Raw genomic sequence first — 19,303 nt, forward strand, 5'->3', positions numbered from 1 at the left:
GAGCCTACGTCAGAGGTGGGAGTCAGGAGAGGCCTGGTGTGCAGCACACAAAGCTCCCCTTTCCCTTTATCTGTTGGGCTGAGATAATTTGCCCTGCTCAGTACCAAGAGCCGTTGGTGACGTGGTGTGAATGCCTCGCGCTCTGTTTACCTTCTCCCTCCAGGCAGAGGTGCAGCCGTGCTGGGGCGGCTGGGGACGGGTGGCTCCCTCTGAGACAGCCAAGGGAGAGCTTCTGCAGGAGCAACCAAGCACAGAGAAGCTTCAATAACACAACACTAAGGTTGGAGAAGCCCTCTAAGGTCATCGAGACCAGCCGTCAACCCAACACCGCCACGGCCACCGAACCGCAGGAGCATGGGTTCCTAGAATCACAGGATGGGTTGGGCTGGAAGGGACCTTGAAGATCATCCAGCCCAGGCTGCTCAAGGCTTCATCCAGCCTGGTCTTGAGCACCCCCAGGGAGGGAACATCCACAACCTCCCTGGGCAGCCTGTGCCAGTGTCTCCCCACCCTCACTGTAGAGAATTTCTGCCTCATCTCCAGCCTCAATCTCCTCTCTCCCAGCTCAAAGCCATTATCCCTCATCCTGTCACTGCAAGCCCTTGTCAGAAGTCCCTCCCCAGCTCTCCTGTAGCCCCTTCAGGTACTGGAGGGACTCTGAAAGGTCTCTCAATCTGTGTCCTGAATGAAACAGATAAAAATTATAGAGAGCCTAATCCTTTCCTGGCAAAGATGGTGCTCTGGGGCCAAGAGGAGAGGCAGTTGCTGGCATGCCTCTCTCTGGGGATGTTTGCTCAAGCAAAACATTTAAGCAAAGGATAATGCATTACACATGCCAGCATGTAGCAAAGGACAGTGCAGCCATGTTCAGATGGACCTTGCTGCTTGCTGAGGCCAGGCTGGGAGCCCAGGGGAAACAGCAGTTGCTGAAGAGTGAATGAGGTGAAGCTGCAGCTTGCTGTGGTTTGCTGTGGGAGGACTAATTCTGGCAGGCAGATTAAGGGGGAAAATAGCCAGAAGTGAAGGCACATCCCCAAAGGTACAGCTGCTGGAGGACAGGAGGGCTCTGCAGAGAGACTTGGACAAGCTGGGCCAAGGCCAGTGGGATGAAGTTTAACAAGGCCAAGTGCCAGGTCCTGAATTTGGGCCACAACGACCCCATGAATGCTCCAGGCTTGGGGCAGAGTGGCAGGAAACTGCCCAGCAGATAAAGACCTGGGGGTGCTGGTTGACAGCAGCTGAAGATGAGCCAGCAGTGCCCAGGTGGCCAAGAAGGCCACCAGCATCCTGGCCTGGATCAGCAATGGTGTGGCAGCAGGAGCAGGGCAGGGATTGTCCCCCTGGACTCGGCAGTAGTGAGGCCACACCTTGAGTGCTGGGTTCAGTCTTGGGCCCCTCACCCCAAGGACATTGAGGGGCTGGAATGGGTCCAGAGAAAGGCAACAAATCTGGGGAAGAGGTCTGGTGAGGAGCAGCTGAGGGAATTCAGATTGTTTAGTCTGGAGAAGAGGAGGCTGAGGGGAGACCTCATTGCTTTCTACAGCTCCCTGAAAGGAGGTTGGAGTCTCTTTGCCACAGCCACAAGGGACAGGATGAGAAGAAATGGCCTCAGGTTGCACCAGACCAGATTTAGGTTGGATGCCTCAGAGCAGACATCCAACAGGAAAGGCTCATTCCATGTGTCCCCAGTACTCCTCTGCTTTAAACACGAGCACAAGGCTCCTCCATTTTCCTTGCTCACCCCAAAAGAGCAGCATAGGTGCTCCATGCAGGCTTTCCCACCCCACTCTCCCTCCCTTCCAGCCTCTCTTTTGGACATGGTGGCCGCCAGTGCTGGTGGCACACCTCACCTGCTGCCTGTCCTGGCTGTGACTGCTTTGAGTTTCGGTCAACAAGGCTTAATCACGGAAAGCTCTCCCAGTATCACCCAGCTAAATATAGAGCCCAAGACCAGAGTGCAAACACACTGCCTGTGTTTGCCATAGCCAGCAACACCTGCAGACATGAGGGACTCATGGCAGCCAGGGATTGTTTCCACTCAGTTAACTAAGTGGATAAATGTGCCTTGTGTTTGATGGCCTAGCTTGGAAGGGGCTCCAGAGATCATCTACTCCAACCTCCCTGCCATGGGCAGGGACACCTCTCAACTAGCCCAGGTTGCTCAAAGCCTTGTCCAACCTGGCCTTGAACACCCTCAGGGAGGAGTCAGCCACAGCCTCCCTGGGCAGCCTATTCCAGGGCCTCACCACCCTCTAACTGAAGAACTTCTTCCCAAGCTCCAGTCTAGTCCTGCTCTGCCTCAGCTTCCAACCACTGCTACCTGTCCTATTGATCCACCAGCAGGTCCTGAGTCCTCCTCCACGTGGTGTGCCCTGAAGCCTGGGTGGGAAGTGCTATACCTAGACAAAGGGACAGATCTTGGCCAAATCACCCCGCTGTTTATCTCAGCGACTGTGCAAATTGGCAGCACCCAGAACCATAGGATCACAGGAGTGAGGGGTTGGAAGGCACCTCAAAAGATCATCTAGTCCCAGAGTAGGGTAGAAGTATGTGTGCAGTACCTAGCATTCACTGACAGAAATCTCAGAACTGTCCCCAGAAGGACAGTTTCATCTCCTGACAGCATCTCACAGGGAAAATAATCAAGGACTGAACTCCTTCAACCACCTAAACTCACCAACTTGACGTGAGAGTGCCACTTAATTCCCATCTTCACAGCTCCCCAGCACCTTTAACAGCTGGTTCTCATGTTGAAGTGCAATCCACTACTCTCACCCAGGTCATCTGGAAGGGTCAACCACCATCCTGGGCTCTTGCCTTTGCTGTTTCTCCTCCTCTGCCCACCTTTCACAGTGCCTCTCATCTGAGCAATTCCTCCTCCATTTCCCAGCACTGAAATCCACCTCAGCCTGCCCTGCTTAGCTTGTCTGCAGCAGCTTATTCCTAACCTCTGGCTTTCCCCATAGGAAGGGCTGCTCCACCCTCCAGTGTAGAGAACAAAATCTGGGGTGAAATGCAGGTCCTTTGGATCAGCAGGATTTGACCAGATTGAAAGAACCAGAAAGAAAACAAAAACCTCAGCACAAGGAGGAGGTGGAACTGTTGGTGCAGGTCCAGAGGAGGCCACAAAGATGATCAGAGGGCTGGAGAAGCTCTGCTATGGGGACAGGCTGGGAGAGTTGGGGCTGTTCAGCCTGGAGAAGAGAATTACAATTATTAGAATTAGAACTAGAATTAAAAAGGTTGGAAGAGATCTTTGAGATCATCGAGTCCAACCTATCACCCAACACCATCTAAGCAACTCAACCATGGCACCAAGTGCCTCATCCAGGCTCTTCCTAAACACCTCCAGGGATGGTGACTCCACCACCCCCCTGGGCAGCACATTCCAAAGGCCAATCTCTCTTGCTGGGAAGAACTTCTTCCTAATATCCAGCCAAAACCACCCCTGGCACAGCTTGAGACTGTGTCCTCTTGTTCTGGTGCTGGCTGCCTGGCAGAAGAGACCAACCCCCTCCTGGCTACAACCTCCCTTCAAGTAGTTGTAGAGAGCAAGAAGGTCTCCCCTGAGCCTCCTCTTCTCCAGGCTAAGCAACCCCAGCTCCCTCAGCCTCTCCTCACAGGGCTGTGCTCCAGACCCCTCCCCAGCTTTGTTGCCCTTCTCTGGACACCTTCCTGACATCTTTCCTGACCTGGCTCCAGGGAGACCTTAGAGCATCCTTCCAGTACCCAAAGGGGCTCCAGGAGAACTGGGGAGGGACTTGTGACAAGGGCTGGGAGTGACAGGATGAGGAAGGATGGCTTTGAGCTGGAAGAGGGCAGATTGAGGCTGGAGATGAGGAAGAAGTGCTTGACAGTGAGGGTGGTGAGACACTGGCACAGGTTGCCCAGGGAGGTGGTTGAATCCCCATCCCGGCAGGTGCTTGAAAGAGGCAGAGATAGAGTGCTGAGGGACCTGGTTTAGCCCCAGCCTTGGCAGAGTTAATGAATGGTTGGGCTCAATGCTCTGAAAGGTCTTTTCCAAGTCCAAGCATTCTGTGGCTCCATGAACCGAGGATTTCTCCCTGCCGAGGAGGACGCCTTCGCCGCCTCATTATTTTATTCATAAGGCAGCCCTCATCTGAAAGGCATCTGGGTGACCTATCTAAAGCTAAGTGAATCCCTCACCCCGGAGGAGCCCCACTCCTCCTGATCCCCCCGGGGAGCCCGGGGCTGGGTGGCAGAGGAGCTGGCGGGGGAGCCGCAGCGCGGCCGGACAATGCCTTGCCGGAGCGCTCCGGCTCTCGGCTGATGGCTCTGCATCAGTCACTCATTCACCAGCGCGAGGTCTAAATTGCAGAACCAATTAACGGCACTAATAGCCCTCGCCTGAATTAATCTTTGAGACAAAAGAGGGGAGAAGTGGAAGAGCTATTAGCAAATCAAACTCTACCATCCCTGCTTTATTGCGGGAATCTAAGTGTCTGTATTGGGCTATTATGAGCTGACTGCAATTACAGCCCTCATTTAAAATGATTAAGTGGTTATAATTATTTTTCAATTAAAACTTAGATCTTCCATTTATACAACATTGCAGGCTTCAATTAAAGTCCCTTCTCCTCTCCTTTTTTTGCTCTTTCTTTCTTTCTTTTTTTTTTTCTTATTTTTTAAGGGAAAACAAAAAGCAGCACGGTGCCGAAAGCACCTTGCAAGCCTTCTGCCCAGGGAGAGCCACGGGGCGGGCAACAAAGAGAAGGGGTCTGGAGCACAGCCCTGGGAGGAGAGGCTGAGGGAGCTGGGGCTGCTTAGCCTGGAGAAGAGGAGGCTCAGGGGAGACCTTCTTGCTCTCTGCAACTCCCTGCAGGGAGGCTGTAGCCAGGTGGGGGTTGGTCTCTTCTGCCAGGCACCCAGCACCAGAACAAGAGGACACAGTCTCAAGGGGCTGGAGAGTGTCCAGAGAAGGGCAACAAATCTGGGGAAGGGTCTGGAGGACAGGGCTGGGGAGGAGCACCTGAGGGAGCCTGTGAGGACAGGCTGAGGGAGCTGGGGTTGTTTAGTCTGGAGGAGGCTGAGGGCAGACCTCATTGCTCTCTACAGCTCCCTGAAAGGAAGCTGAAGAAGCCAGGTGTGGGTTGGTCTCTTCTCTCTAGAGTTAGGTGATAGGACAAGAGGAAATGGCCTGAAATTGTGCCAGGGGAGGGTTAGGTTGGAGATTAGGAAAGAATTCCTTTCTGCAAGGGTGGTCAGGGACTGGCACAGGCTGCCCAGGGAGGTGGTGGAGTCCCCATCCCTGGAGGTGCTCTGGAAAGGTGTGGCCATGGCACCTGGGGACATGGTCTCCTGGGGCTGCTGGCACTGGGTTGATGTTGGACTTGCTCTTAGGGCTTTTTCAACCTGAATGATCCTGTGATTCATTTAAAGCAAGTTTGGAAAGTGGGGATGTGGGGAGAGAGAAGTCAACACCTTCAGAGGCAAAATTCATGAAGTCACAGGGCCACAGAATCATTTGGGTGGGAAAAGACCTTTGAGATCATCCAGTCCAACCCCTCCCTAACTCTGCCAAGGCTGGTGCTAAACCATGGGCCTCAGCACCACAGCTCTACTTCTTTGCAACACCCGCAGGGATGGGGATTCAGACACCTCCCTGGGCAGCCTCTGCCAGGCTTTGAGAACCCTTCCAGTGAAGAAGTTTCTTCTAACATCTTTTTCCCATTTTCATTTCAAATTGACATTTCTATTTCTAGCTTTGCTTCCAAGAACATAAACAGATTTAGAAGGGAGAAAGAAAATGCAAGTGAGGAAACAAAAGGGAGGTTCAGGTGGAGTGGATTGGTCCAGACAAAATCTGTTTGCCTGTGGTGGTTTTTGTTTTAGCCATATAGCCAAAAATGCCATTTGTGCCCCCAAATTGTGTTTGTGCTTTTCCTTACCTGGGTGAGGTTAGAGACCTCTAATGCTGTTATTTCCTGGTGGCTTTTGCTGCCAAGCTTGGTTTCAGGAGCACTAGTCATCAGGTGAGAGAGACAGCTACCACCAGAGGAGCCAGGTCATACCAAGAAGTCACTCCTCCCATCACTGGGTGGCCTTCCACACCTGGAATGGCATCATAAGCTTTGTCCCAGAAATGCTGGGCACACCAGAGAACATTTTGCAATGAGGCAGGGAGGGCTGGGTGGAGGGGGTGACTCAGAGGAGGAGGATAGGGAAATGTTTGGAGCCCAGGAGGGCACAGGCAGCAGAGCTGCACTGTGTGGCTCCACCTTCCTAACAAGTCAGAGCAGCAGCCACAGCTTCACACAGTCAGGGTCTTCAAAGAGCAACAAGGAGCACGTTCCTGCCACAGGCTCCTCGGCTCCTTGTACATACCCAAGCCTGTTTGTGTTGGAAGGGACCTGAAATATCATCTTAAATATCATCCAACCCTCCTGCCATGGGACACCTTCTGCTAGACCAGGTTGCTCAAGGCACCTCCAGCCAGGCTATGAACACTTCCAGGGCTGGAGCCATGCCCTGCTGGAGCCTGCTGCCTTCCTTTAGTTGTGTACTGGAAGCAACCCATGAAAAACTTTCTGCTTGTGAGAGGTACATGGAAAGAACTGAATTAAGTCACTGGAACAGCTCTGTGAGGAGGCAAGGCTGAGAGAATTGGGGCTGTTTGGCCTGAAGAGCAGCCTCAGCGGGGAGCTCATCAATGCTGATCAGTATTTCAAGGGTGGGCGTCAGGAGGATGGGGCCAGGCTTTGTGCAGTGGTGCCCAGGGACAGGGCAAGGGGTAATGGGCACAAACTTGAACATGAGAGCTTCCATCTAAACATGAGGAGGAACTTCTTGAGTTTAAGGCTGGCAGAGTCCTGAGGCAGACTGACTCCATCTCTGGAGACATTCCAAACCCACCTGGAAGCGTTCCTGTGTGACCTTCTCTATGTGACCCTGCCTTGGCAGGGGGGTTAGGCTGGATGGTGTTCAGAGGTGCCTTCCAGCCCCTACCATGCTGTGATACTGTATGAAATGTAATGTGCAGTGGTAAACTCCATTCACCTGACCAGCCCTGGTCTTGGTCACAGGGCAAGCTCTTAGGTATTTGAGAGCTCATTTGTGGCTTCTCAGCAACTGCCTCAGGAAGCTGATGTTTCACTTCAACTGAAAGAGCACCAGACTGCAGAGAGGCTGCTGGCAGACCAGGGCAGGCATGTTCTAGCTGCCATCTCCAAGGCATGAACAGAGCAAACACTGAACCTTACCACGAGGATGATGCTCTCCTTCACTTTGCACCTGCATGCCGCAGCCACAGCCAATCATACAATCATAGAACTGTCAGGCTTGGAAGGGACCTCAAGGCTCAGCCAGCTCCAACCCCCTGCCATGGACAGGGACACCTCACACTACAGCAGGTTGCTCACAGCCACATCCAGCCTGGCTGCAAACACCTCCAGGGATGAGGCTTCCACCACCTCCCTGGGCAGCCTGTGCCAGGCTCTCACCACCCTCCTGGGGAACAACTTCTTCCTCACATCCAATCTGAATCTCCCCATTTCTAGTTGTTTTCCATTCCCCCCCCCAGTCCTATCACTCCCTGACATCCTCAAAACTCCCTCCCCAGCTTTCTTGGAGCCCCTTTCAGATCCTGGAAAGCCACCAGAAGGTTTCCTGGGAGCCTTCTCTTCTCCAGACTGAACAGCCCCAGCTCCCTCAGTCTGTCCTCACAGCAGAGCAGCTCCAGCCCTCTGCTCCTCCTTGTGGCCCTTCTCTGGACACCTTCCAGCACCTCCAGAGCCTTCCTGGAACAGAGGCTCCAGAACTGGACCCAGAGCTCCAGCTGTGGTCTCCCTAGAGTGGAGCAGAGGGGGAGAATCACCTCCCTCGACCTGCTGGCTCTGCTTCTCTTGCTGCAGCCCAGGATGTGATTGGCTTTCTGGGCTGCAAGTGCAATAGGTCACCTGGGCACAAGTGGGTGGCTTACTGAGGTGCCAGCAGTGCATGTGCCAACCACATCATTCTTCTCCACAGCAAAGCCATCTTAAACCTTTTCCACCAGGAACAAGGAGGGGGATTTGTCACATCCAAAGCCCAAGCAGATGGTAAATTCCCCTTGCAGGTTTTCTGGCCGGGATCTAAAGGCTCAGATGCCTCTGTCACAAAGACCATTTCAAGTCTTTCCTCTTCAAGCCTTTGTTTTCTTCTCATTGCTCTGACACCACCACGCTCCCTCTGGAAATTCTGGAGCTGTGCTTGCAAATAACACAGCCCCAGCATTCTCTGGACCTAAAGCCTTGCACTAAAGAATCAAAGAGCGGCAGGGTTTGGAAGGGCTCTTTCTTCAAGGCAAATCCATGCTCCTTAAACTTTGTCATTGCTTTGGAGGTCATCAATCTTTAACAGTTTCACTGCTTGCCACGACAGGAGGAAGCTTGAGAAAGTCCTGCAGATGAAAAAGAGGACAAGGGAAAAGAAAGCAAACAAACTACACCTAAGAATAGCAAAAGCCAGGGGGGACTCTGCTGGAGAGGGTCCAGAGGAAGGCTATGAGATTGGTTGGGGGACTGGAGCACTGCCTGGTGAGGAGAGGTTGAGAGACCTGGGGCTCTTAGTCTGGATAAGAGAAGACTTAGAGGGGATCTGATCAATGTCTATCAATAGCTGCGGGCTGGGTGTCAGGAGGGAGGGCACAGGCTCTGCTCAGTTGCTCCCTGTGATAGGACAAGTGGCCATGGATGGAAGCTGCAGCACAGGAGGTTCCACCTCAACACGAGGAGGAACTTCTTCCCTGTGAGGCTCCCGGAGCCCTGGAGCAGGCTGCCCAGAGAGGTTGTGGAGTCTCCTTCTCTGGAGCCTTCCCAGCCCTGTCTGTATGTGTTCTGTGTGACCTGTGCTGGGTTCTATGCTCCTGCTCTGGCAGGGGGCTTGGACTTGATGATCTCCTGAGGTCCCTTCCAACCCCTGACCTCCTGTGAGCCTGTGACTCTGGAAACCTGTGACTCTGGAGTGTTAGCCTGCTTTGCTCAAAAGAAAGGAAGAGAGGGGAGAAAGGAAACTTGTAGGAGAGCAGACTGGTGCTGTTCACACTTGTGATTCCACCTGCAGAAGGGAGGTTTAACCAGCACAAATGCAGTAATTTGGCACTTTGCTCTGTTTGGTGGCTGTTTGGTTTGGTGTTTTGGTTTCCTTGGGTTTTGTTTTTTAAACTCCCATCCCCCCCAGAGTCATAGAATGATTTGGATTGGAAGGGCCATTAAAGATCATCCAGTGCCAACCCCTGTGCCATGGGCAGGGACACCTCCTACCAGCCCAGGCAGCTCAAGGTCTCATCCAGCCTGGCCTTGAACACTTGCAGGGAGGAAGCAGTCACAGCCTCCCTGGGCAGCCTGTGCCAGAGTCTCACCACTCTTATTGTCAAGAATTTCTTCCTGATCTCCAGTCTCAATCTGCCCTCTTCCAGCTCAAGGCCATTCCCTCTCATCCTGTCACTCCCAGCCCTTGTCAAAAGTCTCTGCCCAGCTCTCCTGCAGCCCCTTCAGCTACTGGAAGGCTGCTCTAAGGTCTCCTTGGAGCCTTCTCTTCTCCAGGCTGAACAGCCCCAGCTCTCTCAGCCTGTCCCCTTAGGAGAGGCTCTCCAGCCCTCTGGTCATGTCCATGGCCTCCATCCTAGGCTATGCATTAGCCTCCTTCTGACTCTGAAATGTGATTCCTGCAGCCTTGCACTTCCAAGCCTGCACACCAACACCTGCACAGCCACGCTCTGCACACTGGAATTCTGGTTACCTTTCCAACAAAACTTACCCAAAAAAAACTGAGCTGAAGAGGATTTTAAATATAAACCCGAGCCTTTCATTGTGCTCAGCTCTGGGGAGGCCACACCTGGAGTGTTGTGTCCAGTTTGGGGCACCTCAATACCAGAGAGATGTGGAGGGGCTGGAGCCAGGGCAGAGGAGGGCAAGGAAGCTGGGGAGGCCTGGAGAATAAATCTGATGAAGAGTGACTGAAGGAGCTGGGGATGGTTAGTTTGATGAGGAAGAGGCTGAGGGGAGACCTCATTGCTGTCTGCAACTCCCTGGAAGGACCTTGTGCAGAGGTTGGTGCTGGTCTCTTCTCAGATAATTAGTGACAGAACAAGAGGGAATGGCCTCAAGATGTGGCTGGGGAGGTTTAGGCTGGACAGTAGGAAGCAATTTTTCCCATCAAGAGTGGCCAGGGTTGGAAAGTGCTGCCCAGGGAGGTGGTGGAGTCCCCAGGCCTGGCTGTGTTTCAGGGTGGTTTGGATGTGGTGTTTGGGGCTGTGGTTTAGGGGTGAGCCTTGCAGAGTGGGTTCTGGGTTGGTCTGGGTGACCTGAGGGTCCTTTCCGACCTGAGTGTTTCTGTGAAAAGCTGTGCAGGGGGTGCTGGAAGGGTTTATGCCTCACTCCTTGTCCTCAGTGGACTTGGCTGGAGCCTTGCAGGGAGTCACTCTCTTCTCCAGAGGTCCTTTCCAACCCCTGACATTCTGTCTTTCTGTGGCTAATTAATTTCTGCATGAGACACAAGCTGCAGGCTGCCCAGAGAGGTTGTGGAGTGTCCTTCTCTGGAGGCTTTCACACCACACCTGGACACATTCCTGTGCTGCCTGCTCTCGGTGATCCTGCCCTGGCAGGAGGGTTGGACTGGATGGTCTCTGGAGGTCCCTTCCCCCCCCCTGCCATTCTGTGCTTCTCTAATCACAGAAGCACAGAATCACCAAGGCTGGAAGAGACCTCAGAGATCAGCAAGTCCAACCTGGCACCCAACACCTCCTGACTAGACCATGGCACCAAGTGCCACATCCAATCCCCTCTTGAGCACCTCCAGGGATGGGGACTCCACCACCTCCCTGGGCAGCACATCCCAGTGCCCAATCTCTCTATAAGGAATTTCTTCCTCACCTCCAGCCTAAACCTCCCCTGGCACAGCTTGAGACTGTGCCCTCTTGTTCTGGTGCTGGTTGCTTGAGAGAAGAGACCAACCCCCTCCTGGCTACAACCTCCCTTCAGGTGGTTGTAGACCCTGCAGAGGCTGAGCATGTGGCACATCCTCGAGCCTCTCACTTTGTCCTCACCTTGCTCCTGAGAGCATCCTGCCCCTAAGCAGGCTGCCTGGCTCATAGCTGGCTGCTGTGTGCTGGTAATCCCATTGAGCTGAATAAAAGCAAGCTCTTGGATGTGACCTGATCTACAAAGCTTGGCAATTGTTTGGTCTTGTTGGGAGCTGTGCAGTCTCTGGAGTGGCTCTGCTCCTGCAAGAGTGATGGAGACACAGCTCTCCAGCTTGGACCAAATGGGCTGGTTGTGGTGGAGAGCAACACACAGAGGCACCCTGCACAGCCAAACCCAAGGGAAAGTCTCCCAACCAAGGATTTGGATTCAGGCCTCAGGCTGGCCGAGGAAATGCAGCAAATCCTTGTGTGCCCGAGGCAGGGAGAGGCCAGCAGCAGTGGGGAGGGAAGCTGCCCCAGCGTACTGGGGGCAGGCAGCTGGCTGGATCGGGAGGGACATCTGCCTCCTCCGTCGGACCAGCAATCTCTCCGAACAGCAGGCTGAGGCTCAGGCAGAGCAGCAGGGGCCGTGGCCACAGGATGGCAGCAGAAACTCATCGATCCAGAGCTGGCCTCAGTTCTGCTGCCCTGCTGCGGCGGACTACTCTCACCGGCAGTACATCGAATCCTCCCCTGGGCTGGAGGAATTTGCTGCGACTGCTCTGTCCAGAGACCTGACTTGGGCGTTTCAAGGAGAAGGGAGGAAGATGAAGGATGACAGAACCCACACACATGTCCTGTGCCCCACAGCACACGGGCTTCCCCAAGTGGGGGCACAGTCACCACTCAAGGGCACAGTGCAGGGAGCTGGTGGCAGAGCTCTTCTAATTCACCTGAGATAGCTAAACACAGAAGAAGAAGGGAAACAAAACCAAACCCCAAGCACTTAAATACATTCCAAACCTGGAATATTGTGTCCAGTTCTGGGCTCCCCAGCTCAGGAGGGACAGGGATCTGCTGGAGAGAGTCCAAGGGAGGGCTGCAAGGATGCTGAAGGGACTGCAGCACTGCCTGGGGAGGAGAGGCTGAGGGCCCTGGGGGTGTGCAGTCTGGAGAGGAGAAGGCTGAGAGGGATCTGATCAATGTCTATCAATAGCTGAAGGCTGGGGGTCAGGAGGGACAGGGACAGAGACAGGCTCTGCTCAGTTGCACCCTGTGACAGGACAAGGGGCAATGGATGGAAACTGCAGCACAGGAGGCTCCACCTCAACAGGAGGAGGAACTTCTTCCCTGTGAGGCTCCCAGAGCCCTGGTGCAGGCTGCCCAGAGAGGTTGTGGAGTCTCCTGCTCTGGAGCCTTCCCAGCCCCATCTGGATGTGTTCTGTGTGCCCTGTGCTGGATTCTATGCTCCTGCTCTGGCAGGGGGCTTGGACTTGATGATCTCCTGAGGTCCCTTCCAACCCCTGACATCCTCTGGTCCTATGAATAGGTAAATCCATAATAAAGGAAAGAGTGAGCCATAATTAATTAATTAATTTAAAGGCTGTTTGTCAACCCCCTTGCTCCTCACTGCTCCCTCCCCCCAGGGCAGTGCTCAGCCAGCCTTTCCATGCTTACTCTTTCCATGCCTTTCCATGCTTTTCAGTCTTTCCAGCCCATTTCAGCTGTATTGTTGCTCTTCTTCACCTTCCCTCCTCTTTATTGACTTGTTGGGCTGTGCTGTCAATAGTGGCTGGTTGGTCTGAATGCACAGATGGGCACCTCCAAACCTGCTCAGGGCACTGGAGAAGGAAAACAACCTCCCACTCCCCTCTCCTCTCCTCTCCCCATCTGTCTGTCATACTCCAGCTCTTCTCTGGAAGGCAGGGACCTGCTTTTGTCCACAGCACTGTCAGCACCTGGACTGTGTTTCCTCCTTCCCATGTGCTTCACTGTGCAGGAACTGTGCAGGAAGTCATTCTGCCCCGTGCTCAGCACTGCTGAGGCCACAGCTTGAGTCCTGTGTCCAGTTGTGGGCCCCTCAGGTTAGGAAAGATGTAGAGCTGCTGGAAGGTGTCCAGAGAAGGGCAACAAAGCTGGGGAGGGGTCTGGAGCACAGCCCTGTGAGGAGAGGCTGAGGGAGCTGGGGTTGCTTAGCCTGGAGAAGAGGCTCAAGGGAGACCTTCTTGCTCTCTACAACTCCCTGAAGGGAGGCTGTAGCCAGGTGGGGGTTGGTCTCTTCTGCCAGGCACCCAGCACCAGAACAAGAGGACACAGTCTCAAGCTGTGCCAAGGGAGGTTTAGTCTGGATGTCAGGAAGAAGTTCTTCCCAGAAAGAGAGATTGGCCATTGGGATGTGCTGCCCAGGGGGGTGGTGGAGTCACCATCCCTGGAGGTGTTTAGGAAGAGCCTGGATGAGGCACTTGGTGCCATGGTTGAGTTGCTTAGATGGTGTTGGGTGATAGGTTGGACTTGATGATATCAAAGGTCTCTTCCAACCTGGTTAATTCTATTCTATTCTATTCTATTCTATTCTATTCTATTCTATTCTATTCTATTCTATTCTATTCTATTCTATTCTATTCTATTCTATTCTATTCTATTCTATTCTATCCTATCCTATCCTATCCTATCCTATCCTGTCCCATTCCATTCCATTCCATTCCAAACTGCCAGGGCTGAGCAAGGAGTGGAAGGATTTGGCAAACTTCACAGAATCTTAGGGGTGGGAAAGGATCTCTGGAGGTCGAGTCCAAGCCCCCTTGCTAATGCAGGTTTGCCTGCACAGGAACATGTCCAGGTGGGGTTTGGAAGACTTCAGAGAAGGAGACTTCACAGCCTGCTCCTCCAGGGCTCCAGCACCCTCAAAGAAGTGTTTTTCCTCATGTTCAGGAGGAACATCCTGTGCTCTAGTTTGCACCCTTTGCCACTTGTCCCATCACTGGGTGCCACTGAGAAGAGCCCAGGCCCAGCCTCTCGACTGCCAGCCTTTAGCTATGGATCAGCACTGAGCAGATCCCCTCTCAGCCTGCTCTTCTCCAGGCCGATCAGCTCCATGCTTCTCAGCCTCTCCTCATTAGAATTGCCCTCAGCATCCTCCTGGCCCTCCTTTGGACTCTGTAGTTCCCTGTCTGCACACACAACCCTCCCACGATCAGCCCTTACAGCAACATCCAACCCTTTGTCCAATGCCCAGCCCTCAGAGCAGTGCCCAGCCCTCAGAGCAATGCCCTCAGAGCAATGCCCAGCCCTCAGAGCAGTGCCCAGCCCTCAGAGCAATGCCCTCAGAGCAATGCCCAGCCCTCAGAGCAGCACCCAGCTCTCAGAGCAGCACCCAGCTCTCAGAGCAGTGCCCAGTCCTCAGAGCAGCACCCAGCTCTCAGAGCAGCACCCAGCTCTCAGAGCAGTGCCCAGTCCTCAGAGCAGCACCCAGCTCTCAGAGCAGCACCCAGCTCTCAGAGCAGTGCCCAGTCCTCAGAGCAATGCCCTCAGAGCAATGCCCTCAGAGCAGCACCCAGCCCTCAGAGCAGCACCCAGCTCTCAGAGCAGCACCCAGCTCTCAGAGCAGTGCCCAGTCCTCAGAGCAGCACCCAGCTCTCAGAGCAGCACCCAGCTCTCAGAGCAGTGCCCAGTCCTCAGAGCAATGCCCTCAGAGCAATGCCCTCAGAGCAGCACCCAGCTCTCAGAGCAGCACCCAGCTCTCAGAGCAGTGCCCATCCCTCAGAGCAGTGCCCTCAGAGCAGTACCCAGCCCTCAGAGCAGCACCCAGCCCTCAGAGCAGCACCCAGCTCTCAGAGCAGTGCCCAGCCCTCAGAGCAATGCCCTCAGAGCAGCACCCAGCCCTCAGAGCAGCACCCAGCCCTCAGAGCAGTGCCCAGCCCTCAGAGCAGTGCCCAGCCCTCAGAGCAGTGCCCAGCCCTCAGAGCAGTGCCCAGCCCTCAGAGCAGCACCCAGCCCTCAGAGCAGTGCCCAGCCCTCAGAGCAGTGCCCAGCCCTCAGAGCAATGCCCTCAGAGCAGTGCCCAGCCCTCAGAGCAATGCCCAGCCCTCAGAGCAGCACCCAGCTCTCAGAGCAGTGCCCAGCCCTCGGAGCAGTGCCCAGCCCTCAGAGCAATGCCCTCAGAGCAGTACCCAGCCCTCAGAGCAGTGCCCAGCCCTCAGAGCAGTGCCCAGCCCTCAGAGCAATGCCCTCAGAGCAATGCCCTCAGAGCAGCACCCAGCCCTCAGAGCAGTGCCCAGCCCTCAGAGCAGTGCCCAGCCCTCAGAACAATGCCCTCAGAGCAGTACCCAGCCCTCAGAGCAGCACCCAGCCCTCAGAGCAGTGCCCAGCCCTCAGAGCAGTGCCCAGCCCTCAGAGCAATGCCCTCAGAGCAGCACCCAGCCCTCAGAGCAGTGCCCAGCCCTCAGAGCAGTGCCCAGCCCTCAGAACAATGCCCTCAGAGCAGTACCCAGCCCTCAGAGCAGCACCCAGCCCTCAGAGCAATGCCCTCAGAGCAGTGCCCAGCCCTCAAAGCAGCACCCAGCCCTCAGAGCAATGCCCTCAGAGCAGTACCCAGCCCTCAGAGCAGTGCCCAGCCCTCAGAACAATGCCCTCAGAGCAGTACCCAGCCCTCAGAGCAGTGCCCAGCCCTCAGAGCAATGCCCAGCCCTCAGAGCAGTGCCCAGCCCTCAGAGCAGTGCCCTCAGAGCAGTGCCCATCCCTCAGAGCAGTGCCCTCAGAGCAATGCCCATCCCTCAGAGCAGTGCCCAGCCCTCAGAGCAGTACCCAGCCCTCAGAGCAATGCCCAGCCCTCAGAGCAGTGCCCAGCCCTCAGAGCAATGCCCAGCCCTCAGAGCAGTACCCAGCCCTCAGAGCAGTGCCCAGCCCTCAGAGCAATGCCCTCAGAGCAGTGCCCAGCCCTCAGAGCAATGCCCTCAGAGCAGTGCCCATCCCTCAGAGCAATGCCCAGCCCTCAGAGCAATGCCCTCAGAGCAATGCCCATCCCTCAGAGCAATGCCCAGCCCTCAGAGCAATGCCCTCAGAGCAGTGCCCAGCCCTCAGAGCAATGCCCAGCCCTCAGAGCAGTGCCCAGCCCTCAGAGCAGTGCCCATCCCAGGAGCTGGTTGGTTTGGTTGCTGTTCTGTTCTCCCTGCCTTGCAGCAGTGGCCAAGGCAAGCCACATGCTGCTTCTGCAGCCAGATTTGGGCTTCTTGATTACAGCCTTTCACCTGGGACCTCTGGCACTTTGCCTGGGTGCACAAGGAGTCAGTGCTCTGTACCCAGCCTTGCTCCCCTCTAAAACATCATCCTTTCAACCCAACCACCTCCTCTCCCTCTCTGGGCAGCCAAGGCTCCAAGTCACACCCCCAGGGCTTTGCAGCAGTGTCCAGACCACAGGATGGGAGAGGAGGGCAGTGCAGGGCTGTGATTCCCATTGCCCCCATTCCTGCTCAGGCTTTTGTGCCCTGAACTGATGCTGCTCCCAACAGAACTTTGCTGCTGCTGCTGCAGTGCCTGCAGGTACAGAAGCTGTATTAAATACTTGGAGCATCCTTCCTCCCTTGCTGAAGGGGTGCCCCTTTGAGCTGCCTTCCCCACCTCCTTCTCCTCTCCAAGTCCTCAGCTTGTGCAAAGCTTTTCATTCATAATTTGCTGCAGCTTTTTTGCATAGAGTCATGGAGCCATTATGGTTGGAAAAGGCCTTCAGGATCAAGTCCAACAGTCAACCCAACACCAGCAGGCCCACCAAACCATGTCCCACAGTGCCATGGCCACACATGTCTTGAACACCTCCAGGGGTGGGGACTCCACCACCTCCCTCTGCCAATCCCTGACCACTCTGGCAGCAGATGGTTTTTGTAATCTCCAGCCTAAACCTCCCCTGGTGCAACTTGAAGCCATTTCCTCTTGTCCTAGCACCTGATACGGGGAAGATGAGACCAGCTCCTCCAGCCTCCTGTCAGGGAGTGGTAGAAGGCAATGAGGTCTCCCCTCAGCCTCCTCTTCTCCAGGCTAAACAAGCCCTCAGCTGCTTCTCCCCAGCCCTGTTCTCCAGACCCTTCCCCAGCTTTGTTGCCCCTCTCTGCACCTGCTCCAGTCCCTCAACATCCTTCCTGGAGTAAGGAGTCCAAAACTGAGCACAGTAAAGCACGGTACTGAACACAGTAAAGAGACCAAGGAAGCTCTCAGAGCAGACCACCAGGGAAGTCTGAAGCAGAGCAGAGTTTTCTCCAGAGCAGCTGGACAGCACCATGCCCCAGAGACTCTGTGCCTGTATGACACAGCTACCCCAGAGCCCAGGCTCTGCCACCACAAATGCGGCTGGAAGGTGCAAGAGCTGCTGGTTGGTCAGGTAGAGTGGGCAAACAAATGTCCACTCCTCCCTGTTGCCCACCCTAAGCTATCTTAGCCAGTGGCACTGAGTAGCCATAGAGCTGGGGGAGTGATGTGCAAAGCAACTGGGATGAAACAGAGGCCCTGATGGTCAAGAGAGGGGATTCTGCCCCTTGGCTCTGCTCTGCTCAGACCTCACCTCCAATCCTGCCTCCAGCTCTGGTCTCCCCAGCAGGAGGAGGACACAGAGCTGCTGGAGAGAGCCCAGAGGAGGCCATGAAGACCACCCAAAGGCTGGAATACCCCTGCTATGAGGAGAGGCTGAGCCAGCTGGGGGCATTCAGCCTGGAAAAGAGAAGGCTCTGGGGGACCTCAGAGCTGCCTTCCAATAGCTGAAGGGATCCTGCAGGAAGGCTGCAGAGGGACTCTTCCTGAGGGTGTCCAGAGGCAGGACAAGGGGGAAAGGTTTGGAGCTGAGGCAGAGCAGGGTTACAGTGGAGCTGAGGAAGAAGTTGTTCATTGTGAGGGTGGTGAGACTCTGGAACAGGCTGCCCAGGGAGGCTGTGGCTGCCTCCTTGCTGGGAATGCTGAAGGCCAGGCTGGATGATGCCTTGAGCAGCTGAGTCTAGCTGAGAGGTGTCCCTGGGCATGGTGGGGAGGTTGGAGCAGCTGATCTCTGAGGTCCCTTCCAACCTGAGCCATTCTGTGATTCTGACACCCTTGGACAGAAGAAATACCTCAATATTTGACAACTGGGGGCACAAATGAACTCAGGGCAGTCACTGCCCTCTACCACTAACGCTGCCAGTCATGAGTCCACACCAGCCCCTGGCCAGTGACATAAAAGGCAGGCAGCAGAGCCTTGCTTGGAATCACTCCTGATGTGATCAGTGTTTCTCAGCTGTCACAGAGGCTTCTGCACCACTGTGAACTCCCCACTGAGGAAATCCATTCCCACCCAGACACAGCAGAAGTCAGTTTCCATTGAGCAGGAGTTCATCTCTGTCTCCTTTACCAACATTGGCAGCAGCAGCAAGACCTGGGACTGAAAGGACGAGGAAGATTCTGCTAACTGTACCTCTAATACTACTACTAAAAGGTGCTGTTGTGATCCCTTTGATCTGGCCCTCAGAAATCTCACCTAAGATGTCCTAAGTTGCTGCCTCATGGAAGAACAGAAATGATTTCCTCCAGGCTTTGTGGGGGGAGAAGTATTCACCCCCTTGGTACAGTTTTAGCAAGCCTGGGACTTAGTGGTGGTGTTTTGGAGAAGACCAGGATACCCTGCCAATATTTTTCTTGCCAGTGTTGGGTACTTTGAGCTTCTTTCACTTGCAGGAGACAAAACCAAGCAACATAATATCACTCCACAGTTACCAAGGTAACTGGAGAGAAAGATCCTACCAGCTGGGGTTGCACACTTGGTGATCTCACTTCATCAGCTCATTTCTTTACATCAGCTTGCTTCCCCAGCTCCATTTCTCCCTTGGCTTGAAAGCTCACAAGAGCTGTGAATCCTCCCTCAGGCTCCTGTCAGAGAGGTGGCACTGCCCAGCAGCTCTTTGCCTGGGAGCTGGGTGCCACCCTGGTTTCCTTCTGGAAGACATTTGGTCACCTCCAAAGGGGAATGATGTGGGGAGAGGGAAGTGTGCCTATAGATACAGAATACAAAATCAAGCAGGTTGGAAAAGACCTTTGAGATCATCAAGTCCAACCTATCACCCAGCACCATCTGATCAACTGAGCCATGGCACCCAGCACCCCATCCAGGCTCTTCCTAAACACCTCCAGTGATGGTGACTGCACCACCTCCCTGGGCAGCACATTCCAGTGGCCAGTCTCTCTCTCTCTGTGAAGAACTTCTTCCTAATATCCAGCCTGAACTACCCTGGTGCAGCCTGAGACTGTGTCCTCTTGTTCTGGTGCTGCTTGCCTGGGAGAAGAGACCAACCCCCTCCTGGCTACAACCTCTCTTCAGGTAGTTGTAGAGAGCAAGGTCTCCCCTGAGCCCTCGAGTGCTTCTAACAGTCTGGAATCAAGGCTCTTCCCTGA

The sequence above is a fragment of the Melanerpes formicivorus genome, unplaced genomic scaffold (assembly GCF_026170545.1).
Source record: "Melanerpes formicivorus ecotype bairdi unplaced genomic scaffold, bMelFor1.0.p_v2 SCAF_183, whole genome shotgun sequence".
In the NCBI taxonomy this organism is placed as follows: domain Eukaryota; kingdom Metazoa; phylum Chordata; class Aves; order Piciformes; family Picidae; genus Melanerpes; species Melanerpes formicivorus.